Source organism: Camellia sinensis, chromosome 2 (genome assembly GCF_055761805.1).
Source record: "Camellia sinensis isolate YWXY chromosome 2, ASM5576180v1, whole genome shotgun sequence".
NCBI lineage: Eukaryota > Viridiplantae > Streptophyta > Magnoliopsida > Ericales > Theaceae > Camellia > Camellia sinensis.
In genome coordinates, this window is record NC_138962.1 from 37,123,574 (window position 1) to 37,143,223 (window position 19,650).

Consider the following 19,650-nt stretch of genomic DNA (forward strand, 5'->3'; position numbering starts at 1 on the left):
ACCCATATAATCAGCGACCAAACTTATTTTTAGTCGCCAATTGTAGACTTTTGGCTACTAAATTTTTTTAGTTGCCAAAAAGCTTTACTTTGGGCTACTAAAAATTTTTTAGTCACTAAAACCCATATAATTAGCAACCAAACTTAGTTTTAGTCGCCAATTGTAGACTTTTGGCTACTAAAATTGTTTAGTCGCCAAAAAGTTTTACTTTTGGCAACTAATGCTGTTTTGGTCGCTGAAAGATATAGTTTCAGCGACCAAATTTTTTTGGTCAGGGAATTTAATTGCCGAATATGTTTTTTCCTGTAGTGTATATTGAGTTTAATTCATTTATTTTTAATCATTTATTGCATTTTAAAAATTTAGAAAATATATTGGCATTTTTTGTTTTTTAAAAATGTCATTATAAGCTTGGAAAGTTTTTGGCTTAGTGGCATTTCTCAAAATGCTATGAAATATTTGTTTATGACACTTTTCACCTAAGTGCCATAAAAAGTAATTTGCACTTACCTAGTGTCCTGACATTTTTTAAAAAATGTCATTGCAAATATTCATAAAAATTTTTTATAGTGACATTTTTATTGTAGTGAAGTGACACTTTTTTTTAATTGAAATGCCACTAGAGTCTTGTATGTTTGTTGCTCTATGACATTTTTCTAAAAAATGCCACCAAATATTCTTTTTGTGACATTTTTTAAAAACATGCCACTAGTATGGTATCACTAAAATATGTTTTTGTTGTAGTGTTGTGACACTTGTTCATTGAAATGTCACTAGAGCCTTTTATGTTTGTCGCTTTGTGGCATTTTTCAAAAACGTGCCACTAAATATCATTTTTGTGGCATTTTCTAAAAATATGCCACTAGTGTAGTGCCACTAAAGTATGTTTTTGTTGTAGTTTTGTGACACTTGTTCATTGAAATGTCACTAGAGCCTTTTATGTTTATCGTTTTGTGGCATTTTTCAAAAACGTGCCACTAAATATCGTTTTTTGTGGCATTTTCTAAAAATATGCCACTAGTGTAGTGCCTCTAAAGTATGTTTTTGTTGTAGTGAGTGAATGATTTGGGACACCCTATTTTTGACCGACCTTAAGACTTGAGTGTATGAAAACTTCTCGGTGATGAAATAGTAATTATTTCTGTTTTAGAGATGCTTAAGATTGATATGAGCTGCTGTATTACCTTGTTTTAGCCAAAAATATTTTTTTTTTCAAAAATGACCATTTTGTTCTTGAACTCATTTTTATCCAAAACCTAACTTTTTTATCTCACTTAGAGGTAAGGAGTCTGGATGAATTCAAATTGATGAATTTTTTTAAAATATTGACCAATTTTGTGCAAAAATGTCAATTGAGAGCTAAACAGACCTACTTAGGCAGTAGGAGGGTCCAAAAGACTAAAACCACATATTTATAAACAAAAATGATTTGGACCACTAAACAAAGACCTCTAATGCATCTTTAATTTGTCTTTTTCTTCCCTCTTTTTTGTCTCTTACTTCACTGTTTTGTTTTGTTTTTTTTTTTTCCATGGTTGGACAGCTCATTAAAGCTGTACTGTTGCAGCTCTAATTAGAGTTTCGGAACATGACCAATTTATAAAATGCATGCATGGAGGAGTGATTTGGCCGTACGCCGGGCCGCACATGGGTCGCACAGCTACACAAGTTATGCGAGTAGGCTGTGCGGCCGCACAACCTATCGGCAGTGTAGAGTGAATTTTGGATGTGAATTGATTGGGAGGTGCAAGGAGAAAGTAATGGAGAAATCCTAGGAACCCTAGGGTGTTCCATAACCTTCCTCAATGCTTATAAAATAAGACCCCTACCCCCTACTTGAGGGACCAAGCTGTTAGATAATTTTAAAGTGTTTTAAGTGACTTCTCTCTAACCCCAACCTCAAATCCGAAAATACATCATACAACTTTAATACAACAGCTCTACAACTAAAAGTAGAGCTAGGGTTTTGATGAAAGTGAATTAAATCAAAAGCCTAAACTTGAGGAAAGCTTTCAAGCAAGATTTCTCGCCTTTTTTTTTTTTTGCTCTTCAGTTTGTAATCAAACTAGCAAGTAAGTTATTCTTTTTATGAATTTTGATTTTAATTGTGTTTTTATTATTAGATCATGGTTAGGGTGTTAGTAATCATAGAGCATTATGTAGGTTAATAGGTTTGCATGTTTTTTGCTTTTGCTTTGCATGTTCTAATTAGATGTACACTTGTTGCATGTTTAGGTTAGTTTATACATGATGTGATCATGCATAATACCCAGTCTAATATTCTGCATATTTATTTTTATGTGTTAATTGCCTTGTTTGCATTAAATCATGTTAGTAGCCATTAAACCAGATTTAGGTTTGCATCAGTGTGTTTAGTAGCATGCCTAGGATCATTGTATTTTATTTATTCATATCTTACATGTTGGACACTTTGAGGTGGAATCCGGGTAAATTTCTTGATCTTTATAACATATTGCTTGTGTATTTGCATTGCTATTTTAAATAATGCAAGTTAAGTGCTTTCCGTGCTCAATTTGTTGTTTTGGATACTTTGTCATGAATATTGCTTAGTTTGGTTGTGTTTATAGCCATATGATTTAAAAACTTTCTTTTTGTTGGAAAATCATGAGTTTATGGAAAAGATATGGCTATATTCATTTATTAATAATTAAGTGGTGTTTATATTATTCAAATTATCTAGTTGATTAGGTTTAGTAGATGATTAGGCTTAATAATGAATTTTGTGGAATAATTAATTATTTTAATCTCATAAGATAAGAAATGAGTAGAGGCCAATCATGTGATTGAGCAAGAAGCCGTTCATCATATAATGACCTTCCATTCTTGTATCTAAGTTTCCGAATCTTGATTATTTGGTTATGACAGACTGGTCTTTTATTTAGTTTTCATTGTTAAAGGTTTCTTAGTTTTTTTTAAAAATTAAGGGATATTTTGAGAAGATGGTTAAAAGCTGACTTTTTGATTTTTTGATTTGATTTTTTGACTTTTTTATGTGAGAGAGAAAGTGAGTTAAAAACTGAGAAGTAGCTTTTAACCCGCTTCCCAAAATAGGCTTCAATGGCGACTTTTGAAAGTAAGTTGGTACAATATTGGATGGAAACACGCCTTATACCTAAAAAGGCATGGTGTCCACAAATGGGCCTATCAATCCCAAACTCTCTCAAATTGAAATGGCCAGCTTGATATAGTAATTTCATTGAGCCAAGCTTACAGTGCAAAAAAAGCAGTTTATTGACTTTTTGACTTATTTGAGTCATATTATCTCTCTAATTTTGTATGTCTTTTTGTAATAAGCAAAAAAAATTAATTTTTTTTACATTTCCCAAAACAACCCTAATAATTAACGAGTAGAGCTGGAATGCGTTTTTACACCAAAAATAAATAGATATAAATGAATTTAATTATGCATAAATGATAAAATCTACTAATACAATGTGCATAAAAAAATTTTCAGTGTACACTTAAGCCTCGTTTGAGAACAAATTATTTTAATAATTTTATAATTTTTTACGAAAAGATATGCATAAAAATAAAGAGAGTGATGCGACAACTTATAGTGATTTTTTGATTTTTTTTACTAAAACATGTAGTTGCCAAATGAGGCCTTAGCCAAATATGTAGTTGACATTAAGGTTAGACCCCACATAATAGAATATTTAACAAATCAAAATTTGACACTTGTCAGACATATCATTAGGTGTAATTTTTAGGGATAATAAATTAAATGTCTTAAGCATTTTATTAAAATAGAATAAGAGACTAATATTTTAAGACGAAAAGAATATAACTTATTTTATTTTTTTATCTATTACAAAAAGACGTGAAAAAAATTAAAAAAATAATATAATTCAAATAAACTAAGAAATAATAAAAATTTATTAAATACTCCCAAAATATCAACTCTCCATAAACAACTTATTTTGTGATTTCGGCACTCAAATGTAATTATTAAGAAAATCAAAGGTAGTGTATAGTAGAATTTTAGAATTATTATTTGAGAATAGAATTATATTTTGAGTTTGTGAATTTTGGAATTATAATTTAAAAAGAGAAAATTTGTTTGGTTATGAGTTTTAAAAAGAGTTTTGAATTGAGTTTTGAATTTTTAATATGACATAAAATGAGAAAATTTGTTTGGTTATGACTTTTGAAAAGGGTTTTCAAAACTTAATTGAAAAACTTATAACTCATAATCAAACACAGAACTCAAAACTCTATTAAAAATTCTATTCAAAACTCATAATCAAATTCTTTTTAAAATTCAATTCAAAAAAAAAAAATCACTTTGGTCTAAAAAATAATTTATATATTCAAAAAATATCAAAAATAAATATAAATTTTTTTTCCAAATAATAGGTGGTAATTGGCTATTCAAAAAAAAAAAAAAAATTATTGTTCCGGTCAACCGATTGGATATCCGAGTAGACGACTAGATAAATCAAAAATTTAAAAATTATCTGCTTTACCAAATATATTTTCAAAATATATTTTTAAATTACTTAAAAATTATAATTTAAAAACTCAAAACAAACATAAAATTAAAGTGTAAAAATAGAGTTAATTTTATAAAACTCTACCGAACAAGGCAAATATGTGCAAAACAAGATTGAGCAAAGCAAAGCAAACTCAAGTCAATTAATGTGTAACTGAGAATAATTTTCCCATCCCGTGAACAGTCGCTAAAGACAGTTGTTCCACCCGAAGATCGAAATATATATGTATAAAAAAAGAAACATGAATAATCATAGGCATCATCAATCATTAATCATACATACTCCACACAGAGTGGTGGTGATCAGATGTGTGGTGGTGATCAGATGAATCGCAACAGGCAGATCACAACCGTCAATATCCCCATCTCTGAGCCCACGCTACAACGTCCTCCACGTGTTCTCTCTCTCTAGGGTGAGGCAATTTAGTGAGAGAGTGTGGAGAAATTGAATAATGCTATATATACCAATTAATATATTAACTAGTGTACTAATTGATAATGTAACATAATTTAAGAGATTTTTGGTATTTATAATATGATTAATGAGTAGAATCAATAATAATATCATAACTAGTATTGGTATATTAATTAGTACACTCATTGGTACATACACACTATAAGAAATCAGAGTGTAGTAGAGAGAGGGAGAAAAGCGCTAAAAACATGTTTCTGCCCAAACCATAAGCGACATGGGTTCCTTCTTCACCAATCTCACCTCCCCACCTAAGGCGATTCTTGGTATTCACAATGTCGCCGTCACTACTCCGCCGTTAACCACCGCATCCCTGTTCGATCTCTGCCGCCACAATGTCTCACTCTCCTGATCACTCCGCCTCTAACTTCTACGCCGATGGCGATGTCTCCGATGCTGACATCGGGATCTTCGATTTGCAACCGTCCGATCACTTTCCACCGCCTGATGAAAGTTTGATCAAACGACTCATCGATTCCGAACACCATCACATGCCCCAACCTGACTATCTCTGCTGCTGCACAGACCGTTCGATCGATCTAACCACTTGCCAAGACTCCATCTACTGGATCCTCAGAGTAAAATTAAATGTTTGAAATCCAATACAGTTTCTCTATGATTGTGTGTATAGATACATTTTTTTCGATCTGTATTGATGATATTGGTGAATACAGGTGCGTGCACATTATCGTTTCAAACCCGTAACAGTGTTTCTCTCCGTCAATTACTTGGACCATTTCCTTTCTTCTCATTTCCTTCGGGGTGTTTGTTTTTGAAGGATTTTGGACCCGTTTGGTAGAGTTGTAAAAAAGTGATTATAGATTATAGCTTAACAAATTATAACTTATTGCTGTGAACATAAGTTGTTAACCTGTTTGGTGTGGCTGTGGGATTATGAATTTAAGCAGCAGAGTAGTATTTGGTTGATAAGCTGTAAAATAACTTTTTGCTGTGTAATTGTCATTTTTGCCCTTATATAATATAAAAATGATTATTTTATCATTTTTTTTCAGTTTTAATTTTTTTAAAAAAAATTATTTCATTAATAAAAGTTGATATAATTAGTATTACAAAAATCATTATTTTCATTAACAGTATCAATTGTTAATTTTGTTTAATTTATTAATTCATTACAATTAATATCAATTCATATACATGTCATTTCATTTAATAGAAGTTATTATTTTTTTGTTTTTATTAATATCAATTAGAACATTTTTTTTAATATTATTATTACAATACCAAAGATTATTTCATTAATAAAAGTTAATATAATTAGTATTACAAAAATCATTATTTTCATTAATAGTATCAACTGTTAATTTTGTTTACAAAAATCATTGTTTTCATTTTTTATTATTTTGTTTTGTTTTCATTAATATCAATTAGAACAATTTTTTTAAATATTATTATTACAATACCAAAAATTATTTCATTAATAAAAGTTAATATAATTAATATTACAAAAATCATTATTTTCATTCACAGTATTGTTGGCTCTTCTGGCTTTCGAAGGTTACTATTGTAATTGTGAGCGTGCCAGCAAGGATCAATAAATCCTTATAGAATATTAATTGCCAACCAATTATCAGACGATTGTGTTTTAGTTCTTTCAGCCTCAATGAAGAGGACTATTACTGGTGGCTTTGTTTAGGAGAATTAAATAGACAATGATTAAATGAAGAACAATTGTAGCATTTCATTAAGTAAAATGAAAGACTTACAAAGATCCAAATCAGCCTTGTAGAGGTTTACAGCAGCAAATTACTTGAAACTACTCCTATGAACGAAGTGCAGTGCAGTAATTGAAGTACAGAAATGTAAAGAACAAAAAATGTAAAAACTAGAAAGGAAATAAAGTAGAATAAAATTGGTTTTTTGGATCTGAGTCTGGGGCCACTTTCTGGGGTCTTCTCTGCAATTTATACTTCTCAATGGCAACCGTCGAAATGCAATTCTAACCGTCGAACCATTCCTCCATGATCGCTGATCATGTTGCCTTACAGTTAGTTTCACTATGCCATATCTGCAGTTAGACTTCCCTTATAATTTTGAATTTAAATATGAGTAACCGTTGATGCCATGTCACCTTGCATCTTTTTACTGATCTAGTGCTACGCAGATCTACAAAAACCAATGCTAACTGCCACGTGTGTGATCATGATTGAAGACTTGAATTGCCTTCCCGTATTGCCCTCATCTTGCCACGTGTCGAACTGTAATTAGATTACACAAAATATGTAGCCAACATTACCCCTCGCACTAATATACCCAATACTTGGTGATATTAGTGGATCAAGGAATTTTACCCACATCTTATGACATGCATGGGCTCTGCATTTTCCAGAAATGCAGCTGCCGTTCATCAATGAACATTTGTATTAAATTCTTTTCTACTCCTTGAACACTCCCACTATCTCAGTATTCGAAAAGACTAATTCAGCTCTCATGGCCAAGCAGACCTTTTCTTACCTCAATCAAGCATACGAAGAATTGTTTGATAATTGTAACGCCCCGGTGTCCCATATCGGGAATGGCGGGGGAGTTCCTGGGCTATAAAAGTAAAACCTGGACCCTTATATAGCATCGAGGCCTTTTCCCAAGTGGTGAAATCCCTATTAGAACTCCCCAGTTAAGCGTGCTTAGGCTGGAGTAGTTCTAGGATGGGTGACCCACTGGGAAGAACAAATCCGTGCGGGCGTGGCCCAAAGCAGACAATATTGATGACGTGTAAAGGGTCGGGGCGTTACAAATGGTATTAGAGCCGACTCTCCAGAGTACCGAGTGTGGGCCCCTGGCGTCTCTCGGTGTATGTGGGCGGGCTTGCGAGCTGGCAGGCTACTGCACGGGGACGTGCAGCCTTATGGGGGGTGGATTGTAAGGCCCCGGTGTCCCACATCGGGAATGGAAGGGGAGTTCCTGGGCTATAAAAGTAAAACCTGGACCCTTATATAGCATCGAGGCCTTTTCCCAAGTGGTGAAATCCCTATTAGAACTCCCCAGTTAAGCGTGCTTAGGCTGGAGTAGTTCTAGGATGGGTGACCCACTGGGAAGAACAAATCCGTGCGGGCATGGCCCAAAGCAGACAATATCGATGACGTGTAAAGGGTCGAGGCGTTACAATAATGTTGTTCATCCTCGAAAGAATCTTCATGCATTGATTAGCCACCTTTACCCACCTTCTTATATTCAAGTCATGGAATCTTTTGCAAATTATCAACCTTTGGACTACAAACCTATTATTCACAACTCCTTAACCCAAAATTTTGCAAACATGGATATTGGAAGCTCTTCTTGTGACCCAAAACCTTCTGCATGGGATGAAGCTGCTGCTTCTTCTTCTTCTGGTGCTTCTGGTTAGAGAAGCTGGCCAGAACCTGAGGAGTCTAAGTTAAGGGAACGAATCAACCATCATTTTGTCGAATTCGTTGATCCTTTAACTTTCCCTCCCTTTGCTTGAAGTTCGGTGGTTTACCCGTATGTACCCATGGACCGCCGACGCCGTTTAGAAGATAACTTACTCGTAGCATGGTACACGTTTTCCATGCCTACGAAGATAGTTCAAGCCACCCCTCGTCCAGAAGAGGCCCAAGGATACAGCCCATCATTCTTAGCTCAAAAGGCTAAACTTTGCTCTTCTGACTGGCTTGACATTGTCAACAACCCTCAATTTCCTCCTTCTTTCGAGATGGAAGCTCATGCGCCTCCTCTTCCGTAAAATCCTCACTGGATGGAGGAACTGAGACTTACTCTCTTTGAGGATTGGTTTCTCCCCTTCTATCATCCTCCATCTCCACCTACCAAACATCAATGACAGCAAGCCCATCTTCTACTTGCGGCCTTTTCACACTTGCCCTTCAATGTTCTTGAGGACGATGTTCCTCTCAAGAACTTTCGATGGGCTTGTGATGTTATGACCCGTGGTCATATCCTCAACCCTATTACCTAAGCAGAGCTTCAAATGTTTTTAGACCAGCTCCCATTACTTCTTCATTGGCACCACATTTTTGTGGCCACCACTCGATCCTTGGATCAAATCTCAGCCCGTCGAGTTCATACCCAGTATGAAGCAGAGAACCTCATCGACAAATATAATGATTTCAAGAATAAAGACTCTGCATACTGGGATGACTTGGATATGGACGAATTGAAACAAGGGTTAAAGGAAACAAAATTCGAAATGAAGGCTGAAAAGCTTTTTTTATCAAGTTAGAGCATATCAACTTCAGAAGCCCAACCTGGAGAAGATAGAAGATAAAATAAAGAAAGAACAGAAGTTCATTGCCCACAGTTGGAGCGAATTCCATGACCTTGTTATTTATTTTGTTCCTTATTTTTATGAGCTTGAATATGTAGCCAAAGAAGACCTATGATGTAATTGCTCTTATTTTAATAAAGCTAAGATGTTTTCTTTTATTTGGCATAGTCTGATTTTACCTCATTTGTCAAAGTCAAACAAACTTAGGGCTACGAAGTCAACAATTTCATCATTCGAATCTCAATTCAATCATTTCCAATGGCAATACTGAAAAACCAACCTGAACTTTTCCAACTTATGGAGTGTAATTAACAATTTTTGCTGGTTTCCTTTTAGAATCAGAGCTTCAAATTCACCAATTTTGCCTTTCGAAACTTGATTTGATCATATCCAATTCCCCAACGTATGGTTAACACAACCAAGGACTTTCAAATCAATTTTGTTTCGAACAAACAGTCTATATTTTCAAAGTATGGAAACCTCTGCTAAATACTGCACTGTTTTATTTGGAAAGATTAATTTCTTCTGTATATTATCAAACTAGCTATTGGTTTGAGACACAATTTCCAGCCATACAGTATTTCAAATTTTGCCTCGAAAGACTTTATTCTCATTAAGAAACCTAAACAAGTCTCTAATCTCTTTGAAGTAAACAAAAACTAAACATTCTTGCACCGTTAAGCATGGAATGTGCTTCGAAGCTGGCTTTCGACATTCGAAGCCGTTTGTCATTTCATTTTGACACCAAAATTTGGCTTCGAAGCCAAATATTTTATTTCGAAACTGACATCAGTATTTGAGATGTGTTTCCTTCCATAATTATCAATATAGAAACAAACTTTTCACATCTGTAACTTTAGTACTTCTTTGTGAATTTTGTTCGTGTAACACGACTAGGTGTATTTTTTCAGACACAAAAGTTTTAAAACCCTTTTATTTCGTGCTTTGAATTCACATAAACCCTCTATCTCTACTGACCTTCATTTTCCTCTACTCTCTTTCCCGACTTCGTCTTCTGAGAAAACTCTCTATCAATGGCTTCTTTTTCTTTGAAAATACCGGTCGTGGAGCATGCGAGTCCGTCTGTGACCTTGAAAAGGATTATTGATGCAGAGTGTGAGAAGTACAAGGCCGATGAGAAAAGCGTCATTGATGGACGCATCTTCATTCCTCGTCGTCATGAGTAGCAAGAGTATGTGCTTGGGCCCATCTTCAAGGAGATTCCTACTGAGCTTCCAACTCTATATCCACATCTAGAGGACCATTGTCTCCTTTACGAAGGTGGTCTTGACTAGGGAAGCTGGAGGATGAACCGCTCCCATCACTGCTGGCCCACGGTGAGACCAGAATGGCAAGAGTGGTATGATCGAGTTGTCCCTGATAGGACTCTGGATCTTCAAGAGCTTTGCCTTTTCGACGCTCTCCAATTATCTAGGTTCACTATTTCAAAGGACCCTTTCTTAATACCTGCTGCCCTTTGCTTTTGGAATTCTTTTTTTAATTTCTTTCAATTCAAAAGTGAGATGATGGCCCCTACTGTTCTTGATATCTGCCATCTATTAGGATTGTCCCCTACTGGAACCCCTATTGGTCCAAATTATCCTGACCTCAAAACCCTTTTTTCCCTCCCCTCTCTTAACTTATCCTATGTTGACTTTGTCAAGACTGAGAATAAAAGAGAGGGCCTTGTGACTGATAAGGAGTTTTTTTCTTTTATATTATATTGGCTATGCAAGTTCCTTTTCTGCACCTCTTCTCAGAAGATCATGCCTGAATTCGCCCTTCTTGCCAAAGCCCTTGTCTTACAAAGAAAGGTGGTCTTAGCTCCATATGTCTTAGGTCATGTATATAGAGCTTGTTCCCCTTTTTTGTGAGAAACCCTTGGATGCCAATCAAGGAGGTTCATTTTGGATACTTCAGCTTTGGCTTTTTGCATATTTTACTGAGTTACAATCTAAATGCCTAAAGTTTTTAGAGCCAGACCCTACTACTCATGGCATGAGGTTAGCCAATGTTTCACTCTATCCTTCCACCTTCCACCTTCCACCTTCGCTTTTTACTTTTCTTTCTTCCACCAACTCCCAGCATCCCTTTCTTCCCACAGCTTTCATCCTTTCGAACCTACCAACATTGGCCCATCCTGGTTGAAGACTTTTCTGAGTGATAGGTTCTGCTCTTCACCCCAACACAAGAACATATGGGCCTCTATTCTGATCCCTAGAGAGTTATTCATTGAGACTATGAACCCCAGAGCTTACAAATGCATTGCTGAGCCCTATTGTCCTGCTCAATTTGCTAGGCAATTTGGCTTCTCACAAGGGGTCCCAATACCTCTCTGCAGCCAGACCAATTTAAGTCTTACCAGCAGGGACTTCAAGGTTCGAAGATCCAGATTAGAAGAAGCAACTTCTAAATTCATCCAAGACTTTATTGACTTTGAGTATTTCCCTTTCATTCCTCAAAATAACATATTGAAAAGGTGCCAGAACTGGTAGGTGACCAATATGGAGGTATTTTTGGCCATTCCTCCCCAAGACCTATTAATGGTACTGGACGTGCCTCAACCCAAATCGAAAGGAGCTAGAATTGTTACTTCTTCCACTGCTCCTACTACTACAGTTCTTGCACCTGTCATTACAAAGCCTATTCCTGCTGCCTCAACTATTCCTAGAGTTACTCGAGCTGCCTCGAAGAAAGGTATGTACCCTTGTTTCTTTTCTCTTCTTCTTCTTTATAATGCTCTTAGCCTTACTTTTAGTTTTTCTTTTGGTGTAAGTGGTGCGGGTGTCTCACAGGGAGGTTCTTCCCAAAAGGTCCAAGCTTTAAACCTTCTCAGGAGCAAACAGCAACAACAAAAGAAAAGAAAGCTTTTACTTGATCCTGAAGAAAAGGCACCTGGGGTTCATGCAGCAGAAGAAAAAGAAGCAGAAAAAGAAGAGATAGGACAAAAGCAAGAGACACCCTTAAAAAGAATAAAGAAAATGACTGTCTCTCTTGCTGATTTCACTGGAGATCCCATCTACAAAGCATCTGCTAAAGCAGTGCAAGCAGAGCATTTTAAAGAGGTTATTGTATTTCAAAGGGCTGAAAAGAGGAAACAACAACAAATGCTTAGAGATGAAACTGCAGCCGCTGATGCACTCCAAAAAGAAGTTGTAAGAAAACAACAAGCTACTGGACACTATGCTCTTCGCAGCTCTCCAATCATAGCCACTACTTCTGAAACCAGTAAGTCCCTTCGTACTTCTATTCATCTTTCTCGAATTCTCAATACTGAGGCTTGACATTGTTTTGTATTTCTTCTTTTGCAGCAACAACTAATCTGCATATTCTCCCAATAAGGATGTCTTCAGTTTCGACTGAAGTTGAACAACCTCAAAATGTAGAGCCCATTCAAACAATACTCCCACTTCCTGGCCCTATATTTTTCATACCTTTCTTGAGGCCAAGTATTCCTGCATCTCTTTCTTTTGGCTTAACTCCATACTTCTCTCATTTATCTTTTAATTCCACTCAATTTACTCCCCTTTTAAGCCTTGCTGCCTCTTCTCCTCCTGAGAAAATTCTAGCTAATACATTATCTCCAATGATAGCTGATTTCCATAGAAAGGACACTGGTAGCTCTCCAATTCCTTGCTCATTATCTCTGTCTAGCTTCAGTCCCTCCTTTCTCGATTTACTGGTGGCCAAAACCATAGAAACTGCTAAGGACACTCCACATTCTCCTCCTATTCCTATGCAATCATTTCTTCCTTCTACTAGAGCTCTTTCTGCTCCTTCCATGTCAATGGATGAGGTGGATATCTTCGAAGCTAGGCTAGCTAGTCTCTTTGACATACCTTCCACCTCTCCAACAGCTAGCAATGAGACTGAGCCATTAATTCTAGCTAATTCTTTATTAGAAATTTTTTAGAGCTCTTCCTCCAGTGGTAAGATTTCCTTACCTCTAATAGACTTGGACAGCTTCCTAGAGCTGCTAACATCCTTTTCGAGGATTCCTTTCGAACCCTTACAAAGGCCTATAATAAAAAATGGCTTCCTCTAGTGCTGCAAGATTGTTGAGCAATCCGGCATGACTGTTTCAAGTCATTTATCTCAAGCACCAGCCACCATCGATCTTTACATCAACATCTATCATACTGCCAAGGCTACAGGGGATAAATTGTTGAGAGATCAGAGTTTTATCTCTAAAATACATGCTGAAGTATTAGAATTGAAAGAGCAACGTTTCTCTATCTCCCAATTTTAAGCTCAACTGTTGGAAAAAAAGACTCAACTTGAAAAAGAATTATCAGTAATCAATCAGGCTTTGGATCGAACTGCCACCAAGCTGCAGATCACTAATCAAGAGCTGGCTAATCGAAAGCAAGAGATGACCACAGCCATTCAGTTGTTCCCATCTCTCAAAAATAGAACATTTATTGTAAAAGAACAATTGAAAAACTGTACTGACTTTTGGACCAATCTATGGCTACATGTACTTAACTCATTATGAAATAAAATCCTTATTCATCATTTGAGTGTTTTCATGTTCTTTTACTTAGTATTTATTCTATTCTTTGTGTTTCCCATATGGTTGGAAAATAAGGCTTCAAATATCTGCCATTAATCCTCTTGGGATGTACATATCCATTCAAAATTTTCAAATGATATGCTCCTGAAGGCAAGACTCTATAAATTTGATATGGTCCTTCCCAATTAGGTGACCATTTTCCAAACTTGTGGCTTTTAATCCCTATTGGGAGTATTGTCTTCTATACCAAATCACCTTCATCAAAGCTAATGTACTTGACCTTCTTATTATAGTTTTTGGCTGCTTTCTTCTTTTGGAAAAGAATGCTATTTAATGCCAGAATTCTAGCTTCATCTATACTTTCTAATTCTAAGCACATACTTTGATGGTATTGCTTATGTCACGACCCGCTCCCCGTACCTAAGGGTTAAGCATCGTGATGGCAAGTAATTGAAGTTACCTCCGACCAAATCATAAAAAATTAATAAACGCAAGCGGAAGTAATATTTAAATGAGGGTACCAAAATAATCATTGGAGCTTCTATTTTTATTACAAAATATATTGACCAAAAAGGCCGATATTTACATATAAAAATATCATAAAAGTGTTGTGTGTGTCTATTCTGCAGCCCTACGTCTAAGACTTTCCAAAAGCTATTTCTGAATTACACGGTTTCCTGAAAATTGGTAAACAACTATAAGCACATGGCAGAGTGAGAAATATTATACCAAGAGTATAAGGGACACGAAATAACCATGGATAGTTAGTTAGGCCAAAACATTTACATAACTCAGTTTGGTAGATAAATCATTTAAGTGGCAGAAATTGAAGTACAGAAATTATGTAAGTAAATGACCATAACCACGGTATTGAACAGAATAGAACAGAGGTCACAGAAGTGATAGTCAGAACAGAGGTACGGATTCAAGAGGTGGCTCGTACGGATTCTAGAGGTGGCTCCCACAATAGTGTAGCACTTAGCTCCACACAGCACTTTGATCCGCACAAAACAGAGGTACGGATTCAAGAGGTGGCTCGTACGGATTCTAGAGGTGGCTCCCAAATAGTGTAACACTTAGCTCCGCACAGCACTTTGGTCCGCACAGAACAGAGGTCAATGGATCCATGACAAACAGAGGACCACGAAGTGGTCAAATAGAGACCAATGGTTATTTAAGTCCCCCAAGGCGTGGGACTACCGTGGTGGTACTTACAAAACATAATTGTATATAAGGTTATAGTCAAATATTCTTTAAAATATAAACAAACATATCCATGGATTTCCTTTTAAGCAAATAAGATTCAGAAAATAATCCACGTAACTGAAATATTTATAAAACATAACTTTTATTAATATACTAACAAAACATAACTTGTACAAAACAGATTTTGGTAAGTCAAAACATATGTAAAGTACTTTATGATGACTCAAAATATAATATAACTCACCTTAATTTTAATACCTTACTATTTCTCTCCACTACCAAAGACCATTCTGTCTTCCACTATTCTTTTCTTCATTCTCTCTCCCTTTCTTTCTCTCTTCTTTTCTTTCCTCGTTCTTTTTCTCTCTTTCCTACAAACTAATCCCTTCCTCCCTATTTATAAAAAAGTGACGCCACTAGCAAGCCAACACGTGGCCAATCCGTATCTCCTGCGGATCTGTTTCTTAATTCACATGATTTGCTTGTTATCAACTTAGATTTGTATTTATCTTATATTTAAGATAATTATATTTTGACCCAATATTTTAATATAATTATATAAATTAGTTAATTCTTAATTAAATTATACTTTATCGTATACCAACAGAAAATTAATTATTTATTTTACTACCACATCTATTAATATTATTATTATTAATAATATTATTATTATTATTATTATTATTATTATTTATATTTTGACCCCTAAACTTTTAATAATTATATTGTTTTACAAAATTACACATAATAATATATAATAAATTATATATTTTCCTAACTGTGATTAAATAATATTAGCATAAATTCTACAGAATAATTAAAAATCTGGGTTATTACAGCTTAAAATCTAACTGATCCTGGCATCCACCCTCAAGGACTTAACATTAATTTCCACAGGTAACACCGCATCATGCCCATATACTAGGGCATAAGGAGTGATTCTTGTACTTGACCATGGAGAAGTTCTATAAGCCCACAATACATCCAACAACAAGTTATGCCAATCTCTAGGATTGTCTTCCACAACTTTCTGTATTCCTTTTTTCAAAGACTTATTGGATAATTCAGTTTGACCATTGGCTTGTGCATAATAGGGGATAGAATTAATAAGGCTAATTTCAAACTCTGCCGTAAAAAATTTTACCATTTTCCCATCAAATACAGTCTCATTATCAACAGTTATAGTCTGTGGGATGCCAAATCTGTGAATCAGTTCTTTAATGAATCCAATAACTTCGATCTGATCTATAACTTTATATGGCTTAGCTTCGACCCATTTAGTGAAGTAATCAGTGGCCACTAAAATGAAACAATGATGCTTCGAAGAGGGTGGATGTTTTTTCCCTATCATGTCCATAGCCCATCCTCTAAATGGCCAAGGCTTTACAACTGCATATAGATCAGTTATGGGTACATGTCTTATTGTGCCATGCTTTTGGCATGCCTAACAGCCCCTAGCATATTCTATGCAATCTTTAAAGATGGTTGACCAATAGCAAGAATGCCTTCGAAGCAACCATCTCATCTTCACACCAGGCTGATGAGCACCACAGATGCCTTCATGAACTTCAGCCATGGCTGTCAATGTTTCCTTTGGGCCTAAGCATTCCAATAATAACCCATCTGCCCCCCTTTTGTAGAGAGCATTACTATACATTATGTATTGCATAGATTGTAATTTGATCTTCCTGCTGGCTTTCGAAGATAGGCTAGCTAGATACTGCATTATTGGATGCCTCCAATCTTGTTCTTGCTAGTCATTATAATTGACTTCTAAAATCACATTCCTTTTATTTAAGGGTGGTATTACCTTTTAATATGTTGTTTGGCTTATGTTTATTTGAGTATTATCCCTTCTCTTGAAATTCGAAACTTTCTGAGCCACATCATTAGCTTTATTATTCATAAATCTTGGAACATAAGTTACATTTGCCATCTAAAATTGAAAAAGCAAATGTAATGCAACAACATAGTATAGCAACATGTTCACACTTTGACACTTGAAAATTCCTTTCACCTGGTTAACCACCAATTGAGAATCCCCAAATATATCTACTGCATGAGCTTGTAATCCAATACGTATTTCCAGTCCCATTATTAAAGCTTCATATTCAACTTGATTATTGGAACAAGTAATTTCATCCACTCTGAAACCATGTGTAGTTTCTACCCCTCGTGGCGACTTAATCACCACACCAATTCCAGTTAGACCATTGGTTTTTGATCCATCGTACCACATTTGCCATGACTCAACACTAACCATACCAAGATCTATTATTTCTTGGCTTTCTGTTTGGCATGGATGATCTGCCAAGAAATTAGCTAAAACTTGTCCTTTTACTGTTTTTTGGGGGACGTATTCTACATGAAATTCTAATAAAGCTAATATCCATTTGCCAATTCTTCCTCTCAACATAGGTCTAGATAACATATATTTAACAAAATCTGTGGTTACAATTATTTTTACGGGGAGCAAATATTCTAGCAAGCCCGTACTCCTTTCTTCCAAGCTCTCTGTCTGTCCGATCGACCTGCGAACACAACGGCGGTGAGCTACTCGGCGGTGTGTGGCCGGAAAACCCCTTCGATGGTCAAATTAGCACACACGCTCAGGGATAGAGAGAGAGATGAGAGAGTTGAGTGTATCTCACCCAAAAAATGATCATCTCCAGCATGGGGCGCAAACACGCTTATATGCCTTCTGCGCCCCAAATTTACTTTCATTAGTCTCTCGACACGTGGTGCTGCTATCCCATCTGTCAGCATAAATCCAGCAATCGCCACCTAACCAAACTGTCAGGCTATCTTGGCGGAACCCGGCAAACCGGCGGAACCACCTCGGCTTCTTGTAACCACGCTGCGTGACATATCTGAGTGATCCCCTCGCCGAACCCCGGAATGATCGAGCTTGGTTGCATTCCGACAAGCCGAGCTTGAGGTAGGTCAAGCCGGTTAGCTGTGGGCCTCCCTGCCGAGCTAAACGCACGAACCGTGGAATCCGGACTGGCAGGCGATCATCTTGGTCGAACAACATCAAGTAGCTCAGTTTTCTACACAAACATGCCCAAGTATCTCGGTCCAATATGGTCTTATGCCTTAACCGAGCACAACCTCTCTGGACGAGCCCAAGCTACCGCGGCCCAAACGTGTTCGGCGCTCAACTTGCCCGGCCTTGCCATGGCCCATTCCGGCTCATATAATCTCCCTCTCAATTGCCCCTTAATTCCGTCTGCAAACGCGTGACCGGGATTACATGATCCGATCGGGATAGATTCTTACTTGGTCATTAACCTGCAAATCCTCAGCCGTGCTAAATGCTGTGCTCGGTGTATCAACTTGCTCGGCTGACGCCTCGACTCGCCTTCTTGTCTCTTCAACTCTAACGTCGCCGTCGTTTGGGACATGCGCTCATCATTTATTGACCCTCGAGAAGCCAACCCAGCTGTCCCTTCGTATTCAAATTTGGGTGCCTTTTCATTCCTATAAACACGCCAACTCCCTCTGTATTTTCCTCTTACTGACTCTCCTTCATTCCAGACGTCCCAGAGCTCCAGTGCCTGCCCTCCATTCCTGTTCTTCTTCGTTCGAGCCTGAAGAAGCAGCCTCTGCCTCTAAAGTGGTAAGTTATTCGAATTCTCTTTGTTGCTTTTGTTTTTATTCGGTATTGCACATTCTAGGGCATAAAATCCTTAGGTTTTAGGATATACCCCCCAAAAACCCTCTCCTGCCGCTGTTCCCTTCGCTATTCTTCAACTCCAGTGATAAACACAAGAAAATCTGGAGCGGACCGGGCTCCAGGTCTTCTTTAGATCCCAAAAATCATCTAAACCAAGCAAATTTCAAGTTTGTAAAAACCCCTATAGAAACTGAGGTAGGCAGAGGACTTGACGCTCGACCGGGCTAACATCTGGTCCGCTTGAGTGGTCGAGCTCCTAGGTTTACCTTTGTGACCGAGGTGGTCTGGCACAATACCTGACCGAGCTAAAGTCAAGCTCGTTTTGCGCAACCGCGCTCCCACTTACACTTACCCTCCTTTTCCTACAGAGTCCAAGGGGACCACACACCAATACCGAGGCTCTCAAAGACCGAGCAGCCATCAGAAACCAGTCTGTGGTAAACCACCTCAGCCGAGCTAGACCAGCCGGCTACATATGGGGCGCTACCGTTTCCTTGTCGACACTCCGGTTGCCCTGGTCGCGTTCCGAGAAGAGTACGGTATCCCGGCCGACGTACAACTAGAGCTCGATGCCATTGACACAAATCCATGGGGCAGATTAGACCAATGCCCCTTCACCATGCTATCCATCATTGAGGGCAGCCTCCGCTTCCCGGTTAACCCACTCATGACCAAATTCTTGCGACGCACCGGGCTAGCACCTACCCAAGTCTCAACCAACACTTACAGAATAATCAACGGGATCCATGAGCTGAATAACTAGCTAGGGACCAATTTAGGGTTAGCCGAGATACTCCGCCAATACACCCTAGGGCACACAGGCGACAATCTCGCCTACTACTTAAAAATTAGACCGGGCAAAGAGAAGATAGTGACCGGCACCCCGGACAAAGACTTGCACGATGACGACTTTTTCTGGGTGTCCGGCAACTATGAAACAGCCGACGTACTGGGCTGGTTCATTAGCAAGAACTTCGGTATTCTGTTAAGTCATGCTACTTGTTCGGTCAAA

At 37.2% G+C, this 19,650-nt stretch overlaps 1 non-coding gene across 1 annotated transcript in view; it reads left to right on the plus strand.

The window, feature by feature from the left end:
• Positions 1 to 5,279: 5,279 nt before the first annotated feature.
• Positions 5,280 to 19,650, plus strand: part of LOC114281097 (cyclin-D4-1) — a 69,281-nt gene continuing 54,910 nt past the window's right edge. Inside the window, exons 1-2 of the transcript XR_014360279.1 lie at positions 5,280 to 5,563; positions 5,660 to 5,747. This is a non-coding gene — a transcript (cyclin-D4-1). The remainder of the gene's footprint in view (positions 5,564 to 5,659; positions 5,748 to 19,650) is intronic.